A 23,846-nucleotide genomic window follows, 5' to 3' on the forward strand; every position below is an offset into this window, starting at 1 on the left:
TGAGAAAAGCAACAATATAATTTTGGTGACTTTAACTGTAAAGAGGTGAACTGGGAGGAATGGGACTCAGGAGGCAGCGAGGATTCGTGGGGCACTATGTTATTAAATATCCATCCATCCATTGCCAGACGCCATGTATCCCAAACGGGGTGGTCAAGGGCTTAGAGTTAATTGTTTTACAGGGAGGGGCACTAATCCTCCACCAACCCCACTTGACACGTAGGGATGCCAACAGCATCTGGTGTTCCCTGGCAGTCACCCATCCAAGTACTAACCAGACCCAACGCTGCTTAGCTTCGCTGATCGAACGGGAAGCGGTGTACTCAACGTGGCATGGCCGCTGAATAATGTGATGACGCAATGGGTCAAAGAAGGGACACGGTTCCAAGGTGAGGACACACCAGCAAGGTTAGATTTACTGTTTACCAAAGAACCGATGTAATAGAATCATTGAAATATTTCTGTCCTATAGGAAAAAGTGATCATGTGGTCACCGAGTTCCAGATGATAATAGGGAACGTCGAGCCAAGAGACGAGCTTCATAGACAGAGAAGAGACAACTTTGGGAAAGTAAATTTTACAGGACTGAGAAAATTTTTTGAGGACGTGGATTGGAGAAAATTCAGAGAAACAAGAGAGATACAGAGGAAGTGGGATATCTTTCTAGACCTCTATAATTTGGGAGTGGAAAAATTTGTACCAAGAGTAAGAGGGAAAGAAAACAGGAAAAAGAAGTGGTTTAATAGAAGGTGTATGATAGCAAAAAAAGAGAGATATAAGGCGTGGAACAACAGGAGAAAGAGAGGTAACAACAGAGCAAAGGAAGAATATAAAAGAATTAGAAATGAATACACAAGAATACGTAGAGAACCAGAAAGGAATTTTGAAAAAGGTATGACAGACAAATGCAAGGATGAACTCAAACTGTTTTATAGATTTGTTAATGACAAACTGAAACAAAAGGAAGGAATCACCAAACTGAAAGTAGGAGAGGTCTATAAAGATGCAGCAGTACAAGCAGAAATAATGAACAAATGTTTCCAACCGGTTTTCACTAATGAAAAAGAGTTTTTGGAAAGGGAGTGAGTGATTAGAAATGTACCGGTGATAAAAGATATAAAAGTGGAGGTACAGGAAGTGTATAAATTACTGGAAACTCAAGATGTAAGGAAAGCCCCAGGACCTGATGGAATTTCTAACTGGGTACTGAAGGAATGCAGAGAACAACTGGCAGATAAAATTCACAGTTTAATCGTGTGTTCTCTGGAAGAGAGGAAAGTGCCACAAGAATGGAAGAGGGCAAATGTGGTACCAATTTACAAGGGAGGAAACAGGGAAGAACCCCTGAATTATAGACCAGTGTCTCTAACCAGCATGGTCGCAAAATTGTGTGAGAGAATCCTGAAAGACAGATGGATAAAATTTCTAGAAGAGATGAATATTCTGACTGAATGTCAGTTTGGATTCAGAAGTGGAAGGTCATGTGTTTCCAACTTGTTGAGCTTTTACTCAAGAGCGATTGATGTGGTACAGGAGAGAGATGGTTGGGTGGATTGTGTGTACTTAGACTTAGAGAAGGCCTTTGACAAGGTACCTCATAAGAGACTAATGTGGAAACTAGAATATATAGGAGGACTGAAGGGGAAACTCCTGGAATGGATGAGAGACTTTTTGAGAGACAGACAAATGAGGACAGTAATAAAGGACAGGATGTCTGCATGGAGGGAAGTAACAAGTGGAGTCCCTCAAAGCTCGGTGTTGGCGCCAGTAATGTTCCTGATTTACGTAAATGGTATGGTAGATGGAGTGAACAGTTATGCAAGTCTGTTTGCTGATGATGTAAAGATCTTGAGAAAGGTAGAGGTTGAGGAGGATTGTAAAATGCTGCAGGAGGATCTGGATAGGATACATGATTGAAGCCGGACGTGGGAAATGAAATTTAATGTAAAGAAATGTAAAATACTGGAAATGGGTAAAAGTACCAGGAGGCCATCACAGAATTATTCGTTGGGTAATGAATTAATCACAAAAATGAGAGAAGAGAAAGATTTGGGAGTGCTGGTCCAAGATAGCTTGTCAACAGAAAAGCACATTAACTCGCCCCGTCCCGTCGACGTATGGGTACGTTGCAACGATTTGCATTTGCCAGTCCCGGCGACATACCAGTACGTCGTGCAATTGCAAAGTGCATAATTTCGACAATTTTCAAATTTTGCGCTTGATTTGCGGTACGTATCCTCACATGACCTTCCCCTACCTGCCACCAGGCGGGGACACTTGGCGACCCTACGCGACCCGCGCTAACCTGCCGCTCGTCCACTCACCTGGTAGCAACGGTCATGCTCAGATATGGCTAAGAGAGGTCTCTCAGAGGGCGAAATTCAAGCCGCCCTGGACGCCTTTACAGGCGACAGTGATTCCCCACTGGACGACGAGGTTGTGGATAAAGATTATGTGCAGCCAGAGGAGGAAGAAACCACCAGCAGTGATGAAGAAGTCCCGTCTCCCAGGAAGCGGCAGTACGTGACTTACCGTGCTGCTAGAGAAGGGCAGCCGGCCAAGAAACCACGTGCAACATCCTATGCCCAGCCCCAACGTGATGTGGAACCAGATTTCGATGACGAGGACAAGGACAAGGACGGAGTCGTGCGATGTGCTGCCATGTGGTATGGACATGAGGTAATAACTCATCGTGGCCCAGAGCGCACACCACGTTGGACGAGCAGGTATGGGGTGGGCGAGTGCGGGTGCGTTCAGTATCACGTGGGGTTGTGATGCAGGGGAAAGGTGGGGAGGAACCACTCCCCAGCACGTCTTATGCTCCCCAATATCCCCTAACACGTGGTCGAGCTAGGGTGCTTGAAAAATCTCGTGGTGTTGTCATGGAGGGGGAAGGTGGGGAGGAACTACTCCCCAGCACGTCTTATGCTCCTCAATATTCCCCTACTTCATCCCCACAGCCCCCTAATGTTCCTCAAGGCCATAAGGGTAAGGGAAAGGGAAAGGGTAAAGGCAGAGGGAAGAGGAGTGACAGTGGGGAAGCCCTCCGCACTCCTTCTCCCCCACCTCCCCCACCAGCATCTCCTCCCCACCCAGACGAAGGCGGTGATGGGGATGATGGGGACGAGGGATTTGTGGCATGGAATTGGGAGGATGGGAGTGACTTTTCTTCCCTCATTCACCCCTTCACTGAGCAGGGGCGCTCTGGCTGCATTGCTCCCGGAATTCACCGTAATTCCACCAGGTTGGATTTTTTCCACCTGTTTTTTAGTGAGGCATTCGTGGAGCAGATTGTATACCAAACCAACCTGTTTGCAAGCACCCAGCGCCTTGAGAGTGAAAGATTGGGAACAAGGAGTAGGCATTCTATCATATATGATTACCCGGTCTCCCTTTCAGAAATGTTCCTATTTTTGGCCCTGGTCCTTTTGATGGGTATTATCCGAAAAAACAGAATTCCTGCTTACTGGACTAGGGACCCTGTTATGTTTACCCCAATATTTGGGCAATTGATGAGCCGTAATCGGTTTCAACAAATTCTAAGTCGCCTCCATTTCTATGATGCTCATGATCCTGCAAATGGGAACGACACAGATAAGATGAGGCGAATTAGATTGGTCTTTGATCACCTGAGGCAAACCTTTCGTTCGTCATTTTATCCCTATAGAGACCTCGTCATAGACGAGAGTCTTGTGTTGTGGAGAGGTAATATTTCATTTAGGCACTATATACCCAGTATATACCCTGCAAGGAGTAGACTGTAGCACCAGTCGAGCAGGGCAGTACTCCCGAGGTGGATGGAAAGCTGATGACAGGGTGTGCTGGAGCTCCCGTTTCATCAGCCCTCAGGACTAGTTCCTGACCATCCCCTTTAGCTGAACTTTTTCAGTGTCTCAGTTACACAGAGAGTAGGCCAGCATGCTCTCCAGTACAAATTTCTCTAACTATCTACACCAAACTACATGCACAGTACACACTACACTTCCTATTCAAAATTCAACAAAATGGCGTCTCTTCATCAAGCCTCGGAGTCCCCAGGGGGGTGGAACATAAATGACCCCACCATCCGCCCCTCTCCCGGTGACGACTCGAGGTGCCTGGAACTACTGTCTGACTCTCTTCTTCTTCATTTCTGCAACATTCGCAGCCTTTCCTCTAACTTTTGCTCTGTTGAGCTCCACCTCTCCTCCTCTAAACCTCACCTTCTTTTTCTAATGGAGACTCAGCTGTCTGAGGCAACTGACAGCAAACCCTTTTCTGTATCCTCCTACTTTCTCTATACTCATTTCAAAGCCAAAGGTGGCTGTTGTGTATATATACGCAACGACTTATCTTGCTCTCGTGTTCCTGAACTCGATTCTTCTGAATTCTCTACACTCTGGCTTCGGCTTTACTGTCATTCTCTGACTAAATATATCTGTGCTGTTTACTTATCCCTTAATTCTACTGACTATCAAAAATTCTTCGACTATCTTACTTCTACGATGGAACACATTCTATCCATTTCTCTTTTCACTGAAATCTCCATTCTAGGAGATTTCAATGTTCACCACCACCTTTGGCTCTCCTCTCCTTTCATGGATCCACCTGGTGAACAAGCCTACATCTTTTCTATCCTTAATGACCTAGAGCAGCTTGTACAGCACCCTACCCGTATCCCTGACCGCCTTAGAGAGAGCTCCAACATACTTGACCTCTTCCTCACAACTAATCCTTCTGCTTACTCTGTTGGGCTCCTCCGATCACAACCTTATTACCTTAACCTGTCCTATTACTCCAGTATGGCCTGTGGATCCTCCAGGGAAACGTTGTCTGTGGCATTTTGGAGCCGCGGACTGGGAGGCCCTCAGGCAGCACTTCTTTGATTTTCCCTGGAATGATTATTGCTTCTATGGCCGGGAGCCATCTGAGTGTGCCTTGCGCATTATGGAGGTTATTCTCTCCGGCATGGAAGCATACATTCCTTTCTCATATCCTTTGACTAACGCAAGAAAGCCTTGGTTTAATCACGCTTGTTCTAATGCTGTCGGCAACAAGGAGAGGGCCTACAAAAGGTACCGGAGCCAACCCACCCCTGAATCACATCATCTTTACGTTTCTGCCCGGAATCGTGCTAAGTCTGTTCTTCGCTCTACTAAAAATAATTTCATCCATACAAAATGCTCTCAACTAGCCAACTCGAATTCTTCCCGCTCCTTCTGGCACCTTGCCAAAAATCTTTCTAACAACTTTACCTCATCATCCTTCCCTCCTCTTTCCCACTCTGATGGATCTGTAGCTATTTCTTCTACTCATAAAGCAGATCTCTTCACACAGACTTTCTCCTCCAATTCCACCTTAGACGATTCCAGTGCTGTTCCTCCATCACTTCCCCCCCCTGACTTCCTCATGGCTAACATTAAAATTTCTTCAGTTGATGTATTTTCTGCCATCACTGGCCTCAGTACTAACAAGGCATATGGGCCTGATGGGGTCCCTCCTGTTGTTCTCAAGAACTGTGCTTCTGTGCTTACACCCTGCCTAGGCAAACTCTTTCGCCTTCGCCTGTCAATTTGTACCTTTCCTTCTTGCTGGAAGTTTGCTCTCATTCAGCCAGTCCCAAAGAAGGGTGGCCACTCCCAACCCTCCAACTATCGTCCAATTGCTTTAACGTCCTGTATTTCAATAGTTTTTGAGTCAATTCTCAATAGAAAAATTTTAAGGCATCTTTCCTATCACAACCTTCTTTCCGATCGCCAGTATGGGTTCCGTCAGGGACGCTCCACTGGCGATCTTCTCACCTACCTTTCAGACTAATGGTCATCCTCCTTTAGGGACTTTGGCGAAAGCTTTGCCATTGCACTTGACATCTCAAAGGCTTTCGATCGAGTCTGGCATAAATCTTTAAATTCCAAACTGCCCTCCTACGGTTTCTATCCTTCTATCTGTGCCTTCATTGCTAGCTTCCTTTCTGGTCGTTCTATAGCCGCTGTTGTAGACGGCCGTCGTTCTTCTCCTAGATCTATCAACAGTGGTGCTCCTCAGGGCTGTCCTATCACCAACTCTCTTCCTTTTATTCATCAATGATCTTCTAAGCTGTACATCTAACCCTATCTACTCATACGCTGATGACTCCACCCTTCACCTTTCCATTCGGTTCCTGCAACGCCCATCTCAACAGTTACTTCAACAAACAAGGGATGAGGCTATGGCACACCTAATGTCTGATTTGGCTCGTATCTCTGACTGGGGTAAAAATAATATGCTTGTTTTTAATGCATCTAAGACTCAGTTCTTACACCTATCAACCCGACAAAATCTTCCACAGGTATACCCACTAATGTTTAATAATATTCAGCTTGATCCTGCATCATCCTTGAACATGCTTGGGGTTTCATTTACTCGGGACTTATCTTGGAAAGATCATATTAAGTCTCTTGTAAAATCTGCTACCAAGAGATTGGGTATGCTAAGCCGACTCCGCACTTTCTTTACCCCTGCACAATTGTTGACTCTATACAGGGGTTTTATCCACCCCTGTGTGGAGTACAACTTTCATGTGTGGGGAGGCTCCCCACATACAGCTCTTCTCAATAGGATGGAGTCAAAGGCTTTTCGTCTCATTAACTCTCCTCCTCTTACTGACTCCTTTCAACCTCCGTCTCTTCGCCGCACTGCTGCATCTTTATCTCTTTTCTATCGCTACTTTAATGGTCACTGCTCCTCTGAACTGTCTGCTTGCATTCCTCCACCTCTACGACGGGCGCGTAGCACCCGTCTGGCAGCAAACCCTCATCCCTTTTCTGTCCAACTCTCTAATGCAAGAGTTAACCGTTATTCCCAGTCTTTCATTTATGCAACAGGTCAGCTCTGGAACTGTCTCCCTCTGTCTGTATTTCCTGCTGCCTATGATCTCCAGTCTTTCAAACGCAGTGTGTCCAGGCATCTCAAAATGTTCGGATCTTGAATTTGGCTCTCTATTGTATTTTGTTTTTCTCTTGGAGGGAACTGTTACTGTGGGCTCATGGCCTTTGGTTCCTTCTTCCTCGCATAAAAAAAAAAAAAAAAAAAGGCACCGTTTTGGGTTCAAGATCTTTGTTATGTGCGACTGTAGGACTGGATACGTGCAAGACATGGTCTTGTACACCGGTGCACAGACAGACATAATAGAAGATCGAAGTATTGGACTGTCGGGAGCAGTGGTAAAGACAATGGTAGACGACTACCTTCATCGTGGTCATGTCCTCTACCTGGACAATTGGTACACTAGTCCTCTTCTCGCTAGTTATCTTCACATGCATGAAACGGGAGTCTGTGGAACCGTGAAGGTGAACCGGCGTCACGTGGCCAAGGTAGGGCGGAAACTTGCAAGGAATGAGGTTGTCTTCTTCAAAGCCAACAACATCCTTGCAACTGTGTGGAACCACAATAGAGAAGTAAGCCTATTGTCAACGGTTCACCGCCCCTTGATGCACCGTACTGATTCCGTAGATTACCGTAGCGAGAACAGGCGTCACATTTGGAATCCTGAGTGTGTCATGGACTATAACATAAACATGCGCCTCATGGACCAGTCAGACTCCATGATATCGACGGTAGAGTGTGCCAGGACCACGATGAAGTGGTATAAGAAACGGTTCTTTCACTTGCTAGACATCACTGCTCTGAATTGCCACCACCTTCAAGCCATAACAACAGGAGTTCAGGAAACCTTTGAAGGGTTTGTGAGGGAGCTCACAGGAGAGATGTTTGCAGGTTTTGCTGTTGAAAGGCCCCAACATCACACCCGCACTGTCCCTATAGCCCAAACTCCCCTGAGAATATCCGGCCGCCATTTCCCCACTCCTATCCCTCCCCAGCCAAACAGACCTAGGCCCCAACGCAGGTGTCACGTGTGTAGCAATTCCCAGGTGAGACTCACGACAGAGGAAGGACACCCGCTATGAGTGCGTGGAGTGTGACGTGGGTCTCTGTATTCACCCATGTTTCAGCGAATAACACACATTGATGCAATTCTGATATGGTGTGAATGCGACAGGACGCTGAAACTATGAAGTAAATGCGACAAATAGACGCTCAGTGAAATTATCAGTCATGCTGATCTCCAAATATTAGTATAAAGTGCATACGGGTATAACATAAGTGCAAAAATTGTATGTAAGCGTATAAATATGCTGTAAGTGGAAGCATACATAGCGAGGGTTTTATGATGCGATATTCTGTCGCTCAGTGCAATAAATACGTCCCGTAAATATGTAATTATTATTATTGGAAATGATAACGGGTATAAGTTCAAATTATTATAAGTGCTGAAATATATTCTAAGTCAAAATATTCATAGCATGTGTATAGAGATGCGATATCCTGACGCTCAGTGGAATGAATAAGGCCCGTAATAATGAAAATAAAAGTCAACAAGTGGGAAAGTGTGTAATATATGTGAAGAATTAGTATATAAGTGTGTGAGTATTATGTTGGTCGAAACATTCATTGTGAGGGTATTTTCATGCGATATTCTGACGCTCACTTGAATAAATAATGCCAGTAAGTATTTACAGTGCAGTACAGGGGTGTAAACATGTGTAATGTAAGTGGGAAAGTATAATTGGAGTGAATAAATAAAGTAGAAGATGAAACACGAGTGTTTGAGATCGTGGTTGCCACGTGAATATGCGCTAGCATATCGCTAAATGCCCTCGTAATGAATGTAAATAATTGAAAACATTTACAGTGGTGGAGGAAAGGTTCTATGTAAAGGGAAAAATAATAGGAAAGTGATAAAACAATTGGGTATGTTGAAGTACGAGTCATAGCGAGTGTTCTTAGTAAGCCGATGTGCCATAAACTTATGCTGCATGTCATCATAATGAATGAAAACATCTGAAAACATTTACAAACAGTAGAAATTGGTAAAATGTCATTGAAACAGAAGTATACAAGTAGAAAAAATGATATGTTGACTGATACAAGAAACTTAGCATACAGCATGTTACGACTCAGACCTAACTCGCTATGCTCGCGCGATGTTCAATGCTTATTTTTCATATATATGTGTCTGAAATCCATTATATTGCTACTGTTATTGTTTATTAGTACAAATTCAATAAATATAGAGGTGTTGTGTGTTGTTTCTCCCAGTATTCCCTACCATAGAAAATGTGTGCGCCTCACACATCAATGACAGAATACGATACCTGGCGCGGAAGACCTCACCTGTTCCGACCACTTATAGACCACGGTAAGCCCTTTCTTAGTGATTTTCCTTCGTTTCTCAACCAAAGCGGAAGTTTTAGCCCCAAAAAATTTTTTCCAAAAAGGCTTGGGACTGGGGGATGTCGGAGGTGCGTAAAAACTCGGGACGTGACAGGTTAACAAGATAGTTGGAGAGACTTATAAACTCTTGACTAACATAAGAGTAGCATTTCATTATATGGATGAGGAGATGATGAAAAAATTGATAGTGGCCATGAAACGCCCCAGGTTAGAATATGCAGCGGTAGTGTGGTCCCCACACAAAAAGAAAGATATAAACATGATTGAGAGAATACAAAGAACAGCAACCAAGATGGTCCCCAGTCTGGCAGATCTGTCATACAGAGAGAGGCTGGAAAAGCTGGATTTACCTTCCTTAGAGGAAAGGAGAAAGAGGGGAGACATGATTGCAGTATTCAAGACCATGGTGGGAGTAGATAAAATTGACAAAGAAGGTCTGTTTTTATGGGATAAGACAGCAACAAGAGGACACGGAATGAAACTGAAAAAGTCAAGCAGCTTGAAGGATATCAAGAAATATAGCTTACCTTACAGAATTATAGACTTAAGGAATAGCCTGGACAAAGAGATCGTCCAGTCTAAAAACTTAAACAAGTTTAAAGCTAAATTTGACTTATTGAGAAACAGCGACGGGAACCCACGAGCATAGCACATTTCGTGTGTATCACAATTAGGTATTTTAGATAAATACCTAAGTATTTCGAACGACTTAGACGAAAAGACTGGGCAGGAGAAAAACATTCATGTGTATAAATGTAGATTAGATAAATGTGGAAATGGAGACAGGACACCACGAGCATTGCTGAATTCCTGTATACTACAAATAGGTAAATCTTTAATTTCCAAACTGCCCTCCTACGGTTTCTATCCTTCTATCTGTGCCTTCATCGCTAGCTTCCTTTCTGGTCGTTCTGTAACCGCTGTTATAGACGGCCATCGTTCTTCTCCTAGATCTATCAACAGTGGTGTTCCTCAGGGCTCTGTCCTATCACCAACTCTCTTCCTTTTATTCATCAATGATCTTCTAAGCTGTACATCTAACCCTATCCACTCATACGCTGATGACTCCACCCTTCACCTTTCCATTCGGTTCCCGCAACGCCCATCTCAACAGTTACTTCAACAAACAAGGGATGAGGCTATGGCACACCTAATGTCTGACTTGGCTCGTATCTCTGACTAGGGTAAAAATAATATGGTTGTCTTTAATGCATCTAAGACTCAGTTCTTACACCTTTCAACCCGACAAAATCTTCCACAGGTATACCCACTAATGTTTAATAATATTCAGCTTAATCCTACATCATCCTTGAACATGCTTGGGGTTTCATTTACTCGGGACTTATCTTGGAAAGATCATATTACACCTCTTGTAAAATCTGCTTCCAAGAGATTGGGTGTGCTAAGCCGACTCCGCTCTTTCTTTACCCCCGCGCAATTGTTGACTCTATACAGGGGTTTTATCCGCCCCTGTGTGGAGTACAACTCTCATGTGTGGGGAGGCTCCCCTCATACAGCTCTTCTCAATAGGGTGGAGTCAAAGGCTTTTCGTCTCATTAACTCTCCTCCTCTTACTGACTCCCTTCAACCTCTGTCTCTTCGCCGCACTGTTGCATCTTTATCTCTTTTCTATCGCTACCTTAATGGTCACTGCTCCTCTGAACTGTCTGCTTGCATTCCTCCACCTCTACGACGGGCGCGTAGCACCCGTCTGGCAGCAGACTCTCATCCTTTTTCTGTCCAACCCTCTAATGCAAGAATTAACCGTTACTCCCAGTCTTTCATTTATGCAACAGGTCAACTCTGGAACTGTCTCCCTCTGTCTGTATTTCCTGCTGCCTATGATCTCCAGTCTTTCAAACGCAGTGTGTCCAGGCATCTCAAAATGATCGGATCTTGAATTTGGCTCTATATTGTATTTTGTTTTTCTCTTGGAGGGAACTGTTACTGCGGGCTCATGGCCTTTGGTTCCTTCTTCCTCGCATAAAAAAAAAAAAAAAAACACAATTAATACAAGCACTGTCCATATATACTTTAGTAGAATACAACAATTGCTAATATGTTGGAATGTAATTTAATTATATTTTCTTAATAATTCTGCTTTAATTTTCTAACTGAAGGAGTTAAGTGACAAAGTATTCTTGACGTCCTCTTGCAATTGGTTCCACACCTTTGCTTCCCTAAAGGTGACAATTTGTTGTGTGTGTGATGCTCTGTATAGTGGGAGTCTGAGGTCATTAGTTCTTCTGGTGTCAACAGTATTAGATATGTATCTAAAACCACAATCAACTTGGTGAATAAATATAGCTTTGAACACGAACATGTAGGTCTGAAGGTGGATGATGTCATGAAATTTAAGTATATTATTCTTACTGAAGAGAGGATTAGTATAGTCATATCTTTGTTCGTGGAACGTAATACGGATTAGTTTTTTTTGTGCTATAAATATGTAATCCAAGTATGTTTTGTGTGTCCCTCCCCATATTGCTGAACAGTATAATAAATGTGGATAAGCAGTTAATAGATATATTTATCTTAAACAGTTGGATTTTAAGAAGTGTCTTGTCCTATAACACACCAGATATTTTAGGAATTTTAATTTCTAAATTGTATAAATGGGGAATACCAATTTAATTTACTGTCAAAAATAATTCCCCAAAACCTTGTTTCATTAGTTTGATTTATTACATGATTATCAATTTTAATTTCAATGTCAGGAGGTCGCTTCATATTTGAGTGTGATACCATAAAGTGTGTTTTAGAAATATTTAGTGTAAGTTTATTACTCTTTAACCAGTTTGACACATGAACTAATTCTCTGTTTGCTATATCTCTCAGTTCAAAGATGTCTTGGACCTGTACAAAGATAGTAGTGTCATCAGCAAAAAGTAAGAAATTTAGCTTATCACTACTACCTGTACAGATTATATCATTTATGTAAATTAAAAACAGTACCGGACCTAAAATAGAGCCCTGTGGTACACCACAGCTAATGGGTCTTTGTGAAGAGGTTTTATTTCCATAAACTACGTACTGTTTTCTCTGACTTAGATAGCTCTGAAACCTTTGAATGCCGGGCCTCGGATCCCATACACTAATAACTTCTGTAGTAAAATAAAGTGAGGGATGGTATCGAAAGCTTTTGTCAAGTCACAGAAAACGGTCAACTGATACATTTAAGTATCGAAGGCAGTGTAGATACATTGACTAAGGTGGTGTAGTGCCAGTTCTGTGGAGCGTTTAGGGCAGAATCCATACTGAGACTCTGTTAACAAGGTATGTTGATTAACCCTTTGAGATTTTCGGCCCTCTGCCGATTGTGTCTGTGCCAGATTAAGCCTGGCGCACATACAGTGCACCGTCGAGCAGCGATATTTGTACTTAATTGCCCACTGTACACTAACTTTTTAAGGTAGACTAATGAATGTGGTTCCATTTTAAAGCTGAATAGTTGCTCTTTATCGTAGTATGGTTGAAAAAGGTAAATATGGTTGCTAAAGGGCCAATAGGACGAGTAGAAGTTAGCCGAAAAGGAAAAATCGCACACCCTTCCATAGAAAAATATTTGTAAAAAAAAAAAAAATTATTAGAGTTACATGAAATTTGATTGCACCATGTCAATCTACAGTAAAGTACCTTTCCATTGACATATATGTTATGGCAATTTACGTTAGTTTTCACAGAGAAAAGCGAAAGCTCTCGCTGTCACACAGGCAAATATCCATGCTGGTAATGCTGATATTATTCATGTTAAAAGCGAATTTATTATGCATATCTGTCTGATGTACTTGTCAGTGTAAAACCAAATAGTTCGAAAAGGATACACAGGGTAGTGTACGTAGAACAAGCCCAGATAGGATATGGAAAACATGCAAAAAACAAATGTTGTTTCGTATGACTCGAATTCGAGTCATCAGAATCTCAACGGTTGGATTTACGATGACTCAAAATCGCGTCTTTGGAATCTCAAAGGGTTAAGATAGTCCATAAGTCTTATTACAACAACTTTTTCAAAGATTTTACTGAAACTTGGTAAAATTGATATTGGTCTGTAATTAGTGTGCATACTTGTGTCACCTTTTTTATAGATGGATAGTACTTTTGCAATCCGTAAGTACTTTGGAAAGGAAGCCTCTTTAAAGGACTTGTTTATAATATACTTAAGGAAAGGGGAAATTTCATCACAACACTCCTTTTTTATTTTTATATTAATATTGTCATGACCTGGTGACGTTACTTTAAGTACATGAATTATTGAGTTAATTTCTGTGGTTGTTGTTGATCATAAAAAAATGAAAAGTTAGTGGGCTGTGGAAGAAAACTGTTATATGAAACAGGAGTTGGTCTTACTTGTGCTACGGTGTTTGCTACATTACAAAACTATTCATTAAATCCCTCTGCTATGTCCTCACTGTTTGACATTGTCCTGTTGTGTAGTGTGATGGAAGGTGGAGATGTACGATTTTTATTTCTACCCAGGAGGCTCTTGATAGTTTCCCAAGTTTTCTTAGGATTACCTGCTTCTTCCTTAAGTTTTGATGTGTAATATTATTCTTTAGCTGCTCTTATATAAGCTTCATGTGCAGCATGTGATGAGGTGTGTGAGATGAAGAGAAGATGGAGGGCGGTGCAAGGAACAGCATGGTGGAATGAAGAGGTGAGACAGGCTGTGGCACAAAAGAAGAAAGCATACAATGAATGGATGAGAAATAGGGGCATGGAAGAAGTTGAGAGGTGGAAGAGAGAGTTATATGTAGAAAGAAAGAGAGAGGTGAAAAGATTAGTAAGAAAGAGTAAGAAGAGAGTGGATGAGGAATTTGGAAGGAATTTCAGTGTAAAGTGGAGGGACTGTAAGAAAATGTTCTGGAAAGAGGTGAAAACAGTAGGACTGGGTGGAAGTGAAGTTAGCAGGGGAGTGAAAGATAAAAATGGTAGATTACTAGTGGAGAAGGGAGAAAAAGTGAGCAGATGGAGAGAACACTTTAAGGAACTCTTGAACTTAGAGGATGGAAGTAATGTGAGTATAAGTAGCTGATGAATGGCTGGGAGAAGGAGGGAGGTGAGAAGACAGGAAGAAATCAGTAGGACAGAAGTTGTGGAAGCAATGAAAAAAGTTAAATTGGGGAAAGCCCCAGGAATTGATGGAGTGTGTGGTGAAATGCTGAAACATGGGGGAGAGATAGTAGTAGAATGGATGTGGAAAATGTGCAGATTGGCCTGGCAGGAAGGTAGAGTCCCGGAGGACTGGAAGTCAAGTATAATTATTCCCTTGTACAAAGGAAAAGGGGAAAAAGAAGTGTGTGGTAATCATAGGGGCATTTGTCTTACTATATGAGGAAAAGTGTATAGTAAGATACTTATTGACAGAGTTAAAGAAAGAACAGAGGAATTAGTTGGAGAAGAACAGGGAGGCTTTAGGAAGGGAAGAGGTTGTGTAGATCAGATATTCATTCTTAGATCTTTAGTGGAAAAGTTTCCAGAGTAGGGAAAGAAGCTGTCTGCGGCTTTCATGGATTTGAAGAAAGCATATGACAGGGACGATAGACAAGGATTGTGGAAAGTATTAAGAATATATGGTGTAGATGGGAAGTTGTTGAATGCTGTGAAGAGTATGTATGATGGTGCTAAGGCTGCAGTGTGTGTGGATGGTGAACTGAGTGAATTTTTCTCTTTGAAGGCTGGGTTGAAACAGGGATGTGTCATGTCTCCATGGTTGTTCAGTCTGTACATGGATGGGGTAATAAAAGAGGTACAAGGTAGGGTAGTGGATGTTGGAGTGGCCCTGGTGAGAGACGGTAGTGTTTGGAAACTCCCTGTACTGTTGTTTGCAGATGATACTGTGTTGTTGGGTGAAGATGAAGGAGAGCTGCAAGGCTTGGTGGATGAGTTTGGGAGAGTGTGTAAGAAACAGAATCTAAAGGAGAATGTAGGAAAGAGTAAAGTGATGGTCTTTGAGAGAGGTGAAGTCAGTGAATGTACAGCGAGGTTGGATGGTGAGGAATTGGAAAATGTGAGTACGTTTAAGTACTTGGGTAGTGTGATGAGTAAGGATGGAGGTTTGGAGGGTGAAGTGCTTGAAAGGGTACAGCAGGGAAGAAAGGTTGCTGGTTCCTTGAAAGCAGTGATAAGAAACAGTGAACTGGGCATGGAAGTGAAAAAGATATACATGACAGTACTGTGATACCAACTCTAACGTATGGAAGTGAAGCTTGGACGTTGCTGAAAGGACACAAGTCAAGAGTGAGAGCAGTGGAAATGAGTTATTTAAGAGGAGCCTGTGGAGTCACATGGAGAGACAGGCTGACAAATGAGGATATAAAGGAGCGTTGTGGTGTGGATGTGGATGTGATAGGAAGCGTTAGGAGGAATGCACTGAGGTGGTTTGGCCATGTGGAGAGGATGGAGGGTGAAAGACTGACGAAGAGAGTGTATGTGAGTGAGGTGGAGTGGGGAAGAGGGAGGGGGAGGCTGAGGATGAGATGGAGTGGTATATGAGAGAGGGGGGTGTGAGCTGGGAGCAGGGCAGTGAAATGGCTGGGTACAGGGTGACGTGGAGGCGATTTGTTTGTGAACACCCAGAACGGGATTGAGGCATCTGGCAATAGATAGATAGATAGATAGACAGACAGAAAATATAATAAATCTATATAATATGTATGAATGGTAGGCCACATTTTTTTGCCTTTTATTTACTTATGTTTCTTTCAGTAGGTATGGTAGGTAACAATGTAAAAGAACATTTGTTATGTTATACAGTAAATAGCTTTTTCCTGTACCTTCAGCTCTAAGCTTCATTAAAGTGACACCGACATGTATATGATGATTTTTTTTTTTTTTTTTTTTTTAAGTATATATTGACATTACTGGTACACAACAAAACCACCCACACTGACTAATATTATCAAAACAGTATATAGCGTATTGCTATATCACAGAGTTTTGTTAACCTTTCCTTCGTCTACCTTTTTCTTATCCAACATAGCGGGAGTGCCGCTGCATTTTGTACCAAGTAGTGAAACCAGTAACGCCACCACTTTTTCGAGCTAGTAACGGGAATGGGAACGCCGCTACTTTTTTATTAGTAGCGTTCCCAGCATTGAACTGGTGAATGCAGTGGTCAAACATTTACACATCCCGTTGCCGACTCACCTCTTGTGAACGCCTCACAACTCCTTAAAAGATGCCTGCACTGAGAACAGACTTGCCACACCGCTGGGGTGAGTTCACAGCATTAGGAGCACTTCACAACTACGCTGGTCCCTGACCAGCGTAGTTGAAAAATTGTGTGAGAGAATCCTGAAAGACAGATGGATAAAATATCTGAAGGAGACGAACATATTGGCTGAGAGCCAGTTTGGATTCAGAAGTGGAAGGTCATGTGCTTCCAACTTGTTGAGCTTTTACTCAAAAGTGTTTGATGTGTTACAGGAGAGAGACAGCTGGGTGGATTGTGTGTATCTAGATCTGAAGAAAGCCTTTGACAAGGTACCCCACAAGCAACTAATGTGGAAATTGGAACACATAGGAGGACAGAAGGGAAACGTCCTGGAGTGGATGTGTGACTTCTTGATAGACAGACAAATGAGGACAGTAATAAAGGACAAGATGTCCAGATGGAGGGAAGTAACAAGTGGAGTCCCACAGGGCTCGGTGTTAGCGCCAGTAATGTTCCTGATTTATGTATATGATATGGTAAATGGAGTGAACAGTTACGCAAGTCTGTTTCCTGATGATGCAAAGATCTTGAGGAGAGTACAAGACGAGGAAGACCGTAATATGCTGAAGGAAGACTTGAACACGATCCAAGATTGGAGCTAGATGTGGGAAATGAAATTTAAAGCAAAAAAATGTAAGATACTGGAAATGGGTAAGAGTATCAAGAGGTCATCACTGAATTATATGATGTGTAATGAACCAATAAAAAAAGTGAGAGAAGAGAAAGATTTGGGAGTGCTGGTCCAGGATACTTTGTCACCGGAAAAAAACAATAACAAGATAGTTTGAGAGACGTACAATCTGTTGACTAACATACGAGTGGCATTCCATTACATGGATGAGGAAATGATGAAAAAATTGATAGTGGCCATGATCCGCCCCAGGCTGGAATATGCGGCAGTAGTGTGGTCCCCACACAAAAAGAAAGACATAAATAAGATTGAGAGAATACAAAGAACAGCAATCAAGATGGTCCCCAGCCTGGCAGATCTGTCTGACGGAGATAGGCAGGAAAAGCTGGACCTGCCTACACTAAAAGAAAGGAGAGAAAGGGGACATGATTGCAGTGTTCAGGGCCATGATGGGAATAGATAAAATTGATAAAAATTATCTGTTTGTATGGGATGGGAAAGTAACAAGAGGCCATGGAATGAAACTGAAACAGCCAAGTTGTTTGAAGGATATCAAGAAATATAGCTTTTCATATAGATGCATAGACCTGTGGAACAGCCTGGACAGAGATCGTCCAGTCTAAAAACTTAAACGAATTTAAAGCAAAATTTGACTTAACGAGAAAATGAGACAGGACCCCAAGAGCATAGCTCATTTCCTGTATATCACAACTAGGTAAATACAAGGTTGATAAATAACTCTTACGGTCGTTCACAAATTTGTGAATGGTTCACTGGCTTGCAAATTCACCAGGCCCCTTGTGAATGTTCCCAGCTACTGATAAATACAGGCCCTGGTTTTGTCATGGCTATTTTTTTTATAGTGAGTTTTCATTTCCTTGGATCAATTTTTAAATAACCATTTTTGTCAGAAATACTTTTTTCGCCATGGGAACGGGGGAGGGGGTTGAAAACAGCAAGATAAGGCATTTCCAATAAAAATTATCATTTAAAAAATTGAAACATGAAAATGTTTCATTTGAACCAATAATAAATCAAACATAAAAACACAGGTGAGGTAAAAAAAAAAAAAAAAAAAAAAAAAATCCCAAATTCTATCTATCTGTCTATTGCCAGATGCCTCAATCCCGTAAGGGGTGGCCACAAACAAATAGCTTCCATGTTGCCCTGTCCCCTGCCATTTCATTGCCCTGCTCCCAGCTCACACACCCCTCTCTCATATACCTCCCCACTCCATCCCTCCATCTCATCCTTGGCATCCCCCTCCCTCACCCCCCTCCAACTCACTCATACACTCTCCCTCATCAGTCTCCCACTCTCCATCCTCTCCACATGGCCAAACCAGCTTAATGTGTTTCTCCTAACACTTCCTGTCACATCCACATCCACACCACAACGCTCCTTCACTTCCTCATTTGTCAGTCTTTCTCTCCATGTGACTCCACCGGCTCCTCCCAAATTATTTATGTGTATTAATTATGGCGTCTGGCAATAGATAGATAGATAGATATATGTCAAACCTATCCACAACGGACAAATAAGGTCCCGCGTGGAGTATGATACACAAGCGCCATCCCCCTAAAAATCAAGGTACAGTAATTCCTCATTTATCCGGACATAATACCATTGAGCCAAAGGCATGTCCGGGTAGTGGCAACATCTGGATAATGAACACTATTCCCCTACCATACCCAGACCCTACCTATACCCACTTCCAACCTATACTTAACCTATTTGTACAGTACTTATGCTTAATTAAGCAGTGTTATCCGGTCATTCAGGCATATTTAGACATCAAAACACACACAGGCATATCAAAAGTAATGGTAAACACCAAGAAAACCATGCAGAGAAACCAATGATAACCAAAAAACACCCTACCCATACACTACTGTATGTTCAATAACCCTCCTTATTCTAGCACAGTTTTCCAGTCATTCTGGCATATTTTGACATCAAAATATACACAGGATTATCCAAAATAGTTTTCAACACCAAGAAAACAATGCAAAACAAAAAAAAACTGAAAACCAATAAACACTACTATATGTACAGTATCCCTCCTATTTTTGCCACTGTTTTCGGGTCATTCTGCCAAATTGTGACCTCAAAACACACATAAGAATATCTTAAATAAATTTTAGCACTAAGGAAACTATGAAAGAAACATAAAGTTACCTGCCAAAAAACATTCGGATGGGGTACTTAACCACTCAGTGCGCTACCGCCAGGCTTCGTAACTCGCCACCTCCAGCAGGTTGTACTGTGTGGTCTAGCGGCAAACACTTGTGCCTAACAAAGGTCTAGAACCTCCTCCTCGTCATCCTCAACCTGATGGAGCTGGGTGATGAGTGGTGACATGCAGCGCAGTGATGGTGGCCTACCCATATCAGGAGACTCCGAAGACAGCTACAAACTTATGTTCAACGGAGACTCAACAGCTGTAGACGTGCTCGGTTGCAGGTCCGAAGGTGAAGGCAGGAAACGAGCTGGTGGTGGTGGTGGTGGTGGTGGTGGCGAGAATGGGCTGGCACTCGTGGGGGTAGCAGGCTCGAAGAATGAGTCGATCTTCATCTGACGACAGGACTGTCAATGCTGCCGGAGGATGACAGCATCCTGGACTCCCTGCAGCTCATCGCCATGTGAAGTGGCACCAACTCCCTGTCACAGTGTGGGTGCTCGGCATGCTCCAGCACCCCTCCAGGTAACCACAGATGACACTGTGATGAAGGATTGAAGGAGTTGCAGAAGGTAGTGAGTCAGGGACCTAATCCATGTCCTCGTCGGCCTCGCTGTCCTCTTCTATGCCTGCAGAGGCAGCAGTGGTGATCTCCTCATTAGACATGGTCTCATAACCAGGATCACCGCTGTATCATCCAGCCACTCCTGCATGTCATCGACATCCATCTGCTCTCCTGCTGTTCTAACGCAGCTGTGGAAATCATCCACATCAAACCCCTCGAAGTCGTGCTCGGCTTCAGATCCCTGAAGGAGACAAGACCAACCGCTTTCAAGGGCTCTGACAAAGACTTCCTTCCATGTGTTCACCCAGTTGAACACTGCAGACTTCAGGTTGTAACACTGAAGATTCTGGAACGTCTGCTCCCCACGTGTCCTTGACCGCGTCCTCATCCTCCTGTACCACCATCATTTCATTCAGGGACAGTCTCTTTGCAACCATGATAACACCGTAGTCCATTGGTTGAATCAGAGCAGTCATATTAGGTGGCAGAAACATGCACCTAATTCGCCCGTCAAAAGCAACCAAATCCTTCTCAGACGGATGTGCAGGGGCATTGTCCAGGAGCAGGGAGTGCCTTCACCTGGTCATGAGCGATTCCAAGGATCTCCGTTTGATAACGGATAACCTCCTTGACGAAATGGCTGTGGAACCAATCTCTGAAGATCTTAGCGGTAAACCAGGCCTTCACAGAATGGTACCACACAACAGGCAGGCTATCCATCAACCCACAGAGACAATGTGATTCTTTTGCATGCCCAACAACAACAGGTTTGAGTCGGTGCGTCCCATTAGCATTGGCACAGCACAAAACAGAAAAACTTCCAACCGGGCAGTCTCCTCCCTTCCCTCGGCCAGGGTGTTGGTGGGCAAGAAGCAGTAGAACAGACCAGTTTCATCAGCATTATAGACTTGGCCAGGGGCAAGGCTCTCGTCCTTGATCAGGCGCTGCACTTTCTGGCAAAACAGGACTACTTCCTCCACCGCCGTGTCCAAGGACTCGCCATGTGCCTTACAGCCAGTATATCCATGGCGAAGCGTGGAACAAAAGAGCCATCCCTCGGACGCCTCGAAGTGCTTGCATGTTGTGAAGGCATGCAAACTTCTCAGCAGCAGCCTTCACCTCAGCCCCACGCACTAGTAACCCGGCACCACATTGCTGACAAAACCACATCAGTGTCGACTGGTCAATAATGGCGTGCCGGGCCTAGGCCATTAGCTTCCTGTCGCCGTGATGTTTGCTTTCGGCAAAGTCCTGTCCGTACTGCATAAGCCTGTCGTGTGACTTCTTGATATCGAACAATGTTGAATGGGTTAGATCATATTTGTGAAGGATGCATCCTGTGTTCCAGCCTCCGTCAACTTTGCCCAATATCTCGTGTTTCTTCTCCAGACTCAGAACCTTCCTCTTCCGCTTCTCAGGCGGTGATGGGGCCATCACCACACACATCAGAAAACAGCAGAGCAGGGCCACAAGCTGAAGAAGGCAGGGTACCACCACAAACACAACCACAATCACAGCCATCGTTGCAAGCGCTACCACTCATGAGGAGCAGAAAGGGCAGGAACTGAGGTGTGGGCTTCTGTTCGTCAGCAAGCAGTACGGTGCTACCATATCACACAGAGGAAGCAACACGGGCAAACTAACATCTGCATATAAGCTTCACTTCTGTTTGCCCAAGCAATGGTTAGTACCTGATGGCAACATCAGCTGACCAGTACATCACCACCTCAGCCAGTGTATGACTAATGCAGCCCGTCAGGCAACTCTGACCATTTGGTAGGGAAGTGGACAGGTGCGTGTGGTGGGGGTTTCTGCACTAATCCCAGAGGCCAAGGGACTCCCACCATTCAGTGTAGAGGCAGACGGGTGGTTTTACCATACATGTACTGGTGGCTTGTGGTCTGTGTTAGATGCGTGGTGGCCACCAGTATCCCCCAGCCAAGAACAATGCTCGCCTCCTCCGTTCAAAAACAACCATAGAATTTCTTGAAGATATGATCAATGTGTTTCCCAGGCAAAATTACATAGGTTATCTTTACCTAACCTTACCAAACCTAACCCATACCAAAGGGAAGTGTATCGTACAGTATTGTATTGTACATACACAAATACAGTACTGTGCTGTGTACAGTACAGTATTATCATATGCTATGGTACATAAATTAGTGCACTAATATTGTAATCATACCGTGGGAAGGAATCTCTATCTCTCTCTCTTTTTGTATGTTTGTCTCCTGGTGGCTGCGCAAATTTCGACCTTCGGTAAAGAGGCGGATGGGTGCTGTCACTGAACATGTACTGGTGGTTTGTGGTCTGTGTTACACGTGCAGTGGCTACCTGTACCCCTCAGCCAGGAACTACGCTCGCCTCGTCCTTTAAAAAAAAAAAAAAAAACAGGATTTTCTCAAAGATATGCTCAATGTGTTTCCCAGGCAAAATTACATAGGTTATCTTTATTATAGGTTACCGTATCTTTAATTAGTCCCTTGTACATAGCGAAAGTGGAAAAAGAAGTGTGTGGTAATCATAGGGGCATTTGTCTTCTTAGTGTAATAGGAAAAGTGTATGTTAGGATACTTACTGACAGAGTCAGGGAAAGAACAGAGGAATTAGTTGGAGAAGAACAGGGAGGCTTTAGGAAGGGAAGAGGTTGTGTAGATCAGATATTCATTCTTAGATCTTTAGTGGAAAAGTTTCTAGAGAAGGGAAAGAAGTTGTATGTGGCTTTCATGGATTTGGAGAAAGCATATGACAGGGTGGATAAACAAGGATTGTGGAAAGTATGAAGAATATATGGTGTAGATGGGAAGTTGTTGAATGCTGTGAAGAGAATGTATGATGGTGCTAAGGCTGCAGTGCGTGTGGATGGTGAACTGAGTGAATTTTTCTCTTTGAAGGCTGGGTTGAAACAGGGATGTGTCATGTCTCCATGGTTGTTCAATCTGTACATGGATTGGGTAATAAAAGAGGTACAAGGTAGGGTAGTGGATGCTGGAGTAGCCCTGGTGAGAGAGGGTAGTGTTTGGAAACTCCCTGTACTGTTGTTTGCAGATGATACTGTGTTGTTGAATGAAGATGAAGGAGAGCTGCAAGGCTTGGTGGATGAGTTTGGGAGAGTGTGTAACAAGCGGAATCTAAATGTGAATGCAGGGAAGAGTAAAGTGATGGTCTTTGAGAGAGGTGAAGTCAGTGAATGTACAGTGAGGTTGGATGGTGAGGAATTGGAAAATGTGAGTACGTTTAAGTACTTGGGTAGTGTGATGAGTAAGGATGGAGGTTTCGAGGGTGAAGTGCTTGAAAGGGTACAGCAGGGAAGAAAGGTTGCTGGTTCCTTGAAAGCAGTGATAAGAAACAGTGAAGTGAGCATGGAAGTGAAAAAGATATACATGACAGTACTGTGATACCAACTCTAACGTATGGAAGTGAAGCTTGGATATTGCTGGAAGGACACAAATCAAGAGTGAGAGCAGTGGAAATGAGTTATTTAAGAGGAGCCTGTAGAGTCACATCAAGAGACAGGCTGACAAATGAGGATATAAAGGAGCGTTGTGGTGTGGATGTAATAGGCAGCATTAGGAGGAACACACTGAGGTGGTTTGGCCATGAGGAGAGGATGGAGGGTGAGAGACTGAGGAGGAGAGTGTATGTGAGTGAGGTGGAGGGGGGAGAGGGAGGAGGCCAAGGATGAGACGGAGGGATCGGGTGGTGAGGTATATGAGAGAGGGGTGTGAGAGTTGGGACCAGGGCAGTGAAATGGTGGGGGACAGGGCGACATGGAGGTGATTTGTTTGTGGCCACCCCGTACAAGATTGAGGCATCTGGCAATAGATAGATAGATCTTTACCCGACCTTACCATACCTAACATATCCCAATAGGGCTGCTTGGCTAAAGTGGTTAACTGTGGTATTGAAATGAATACCCATACCGAATGGAAATGTAATGTACAGCACTGTACATACGCATACAGTATAGGCCGCCCTCAACATTCACAGATTCAACTTT

The 23,846-nt window shown here is 43.4% G+C and overlaps 1 pseudogene; it reads right to left on the reverse strand.

The window, feature by feature from the left end:
* Nucleotides 1–226: 226 nt before the first annotated feature.
* LOC145399375 (5S ribosomal RNA) lies at nucleotides 227–345 on the reverse strand (annotated as a pseudogene).
* Between the last annotated feature and the right edge of the window lie 23,501 nt (nucleotides 346–23,846).

The sequence above is a fragment of the Coenobita brevimanus genome, chromosome 48 (assembly GCF_032717465.1).
Source record: "Coenobita brevimanus isolate Jiangsu-jjx chromosome 48, ASM3271746v2, whole genome shotgun sequence".
Taxonomy (NCBI): domain Eukaryota; kingdom Metazoa; phylum Arthropoda; class Malacostraca; order Decapoda; family Coenobitidae; genus Coenobita; species Coenobita brevimanus.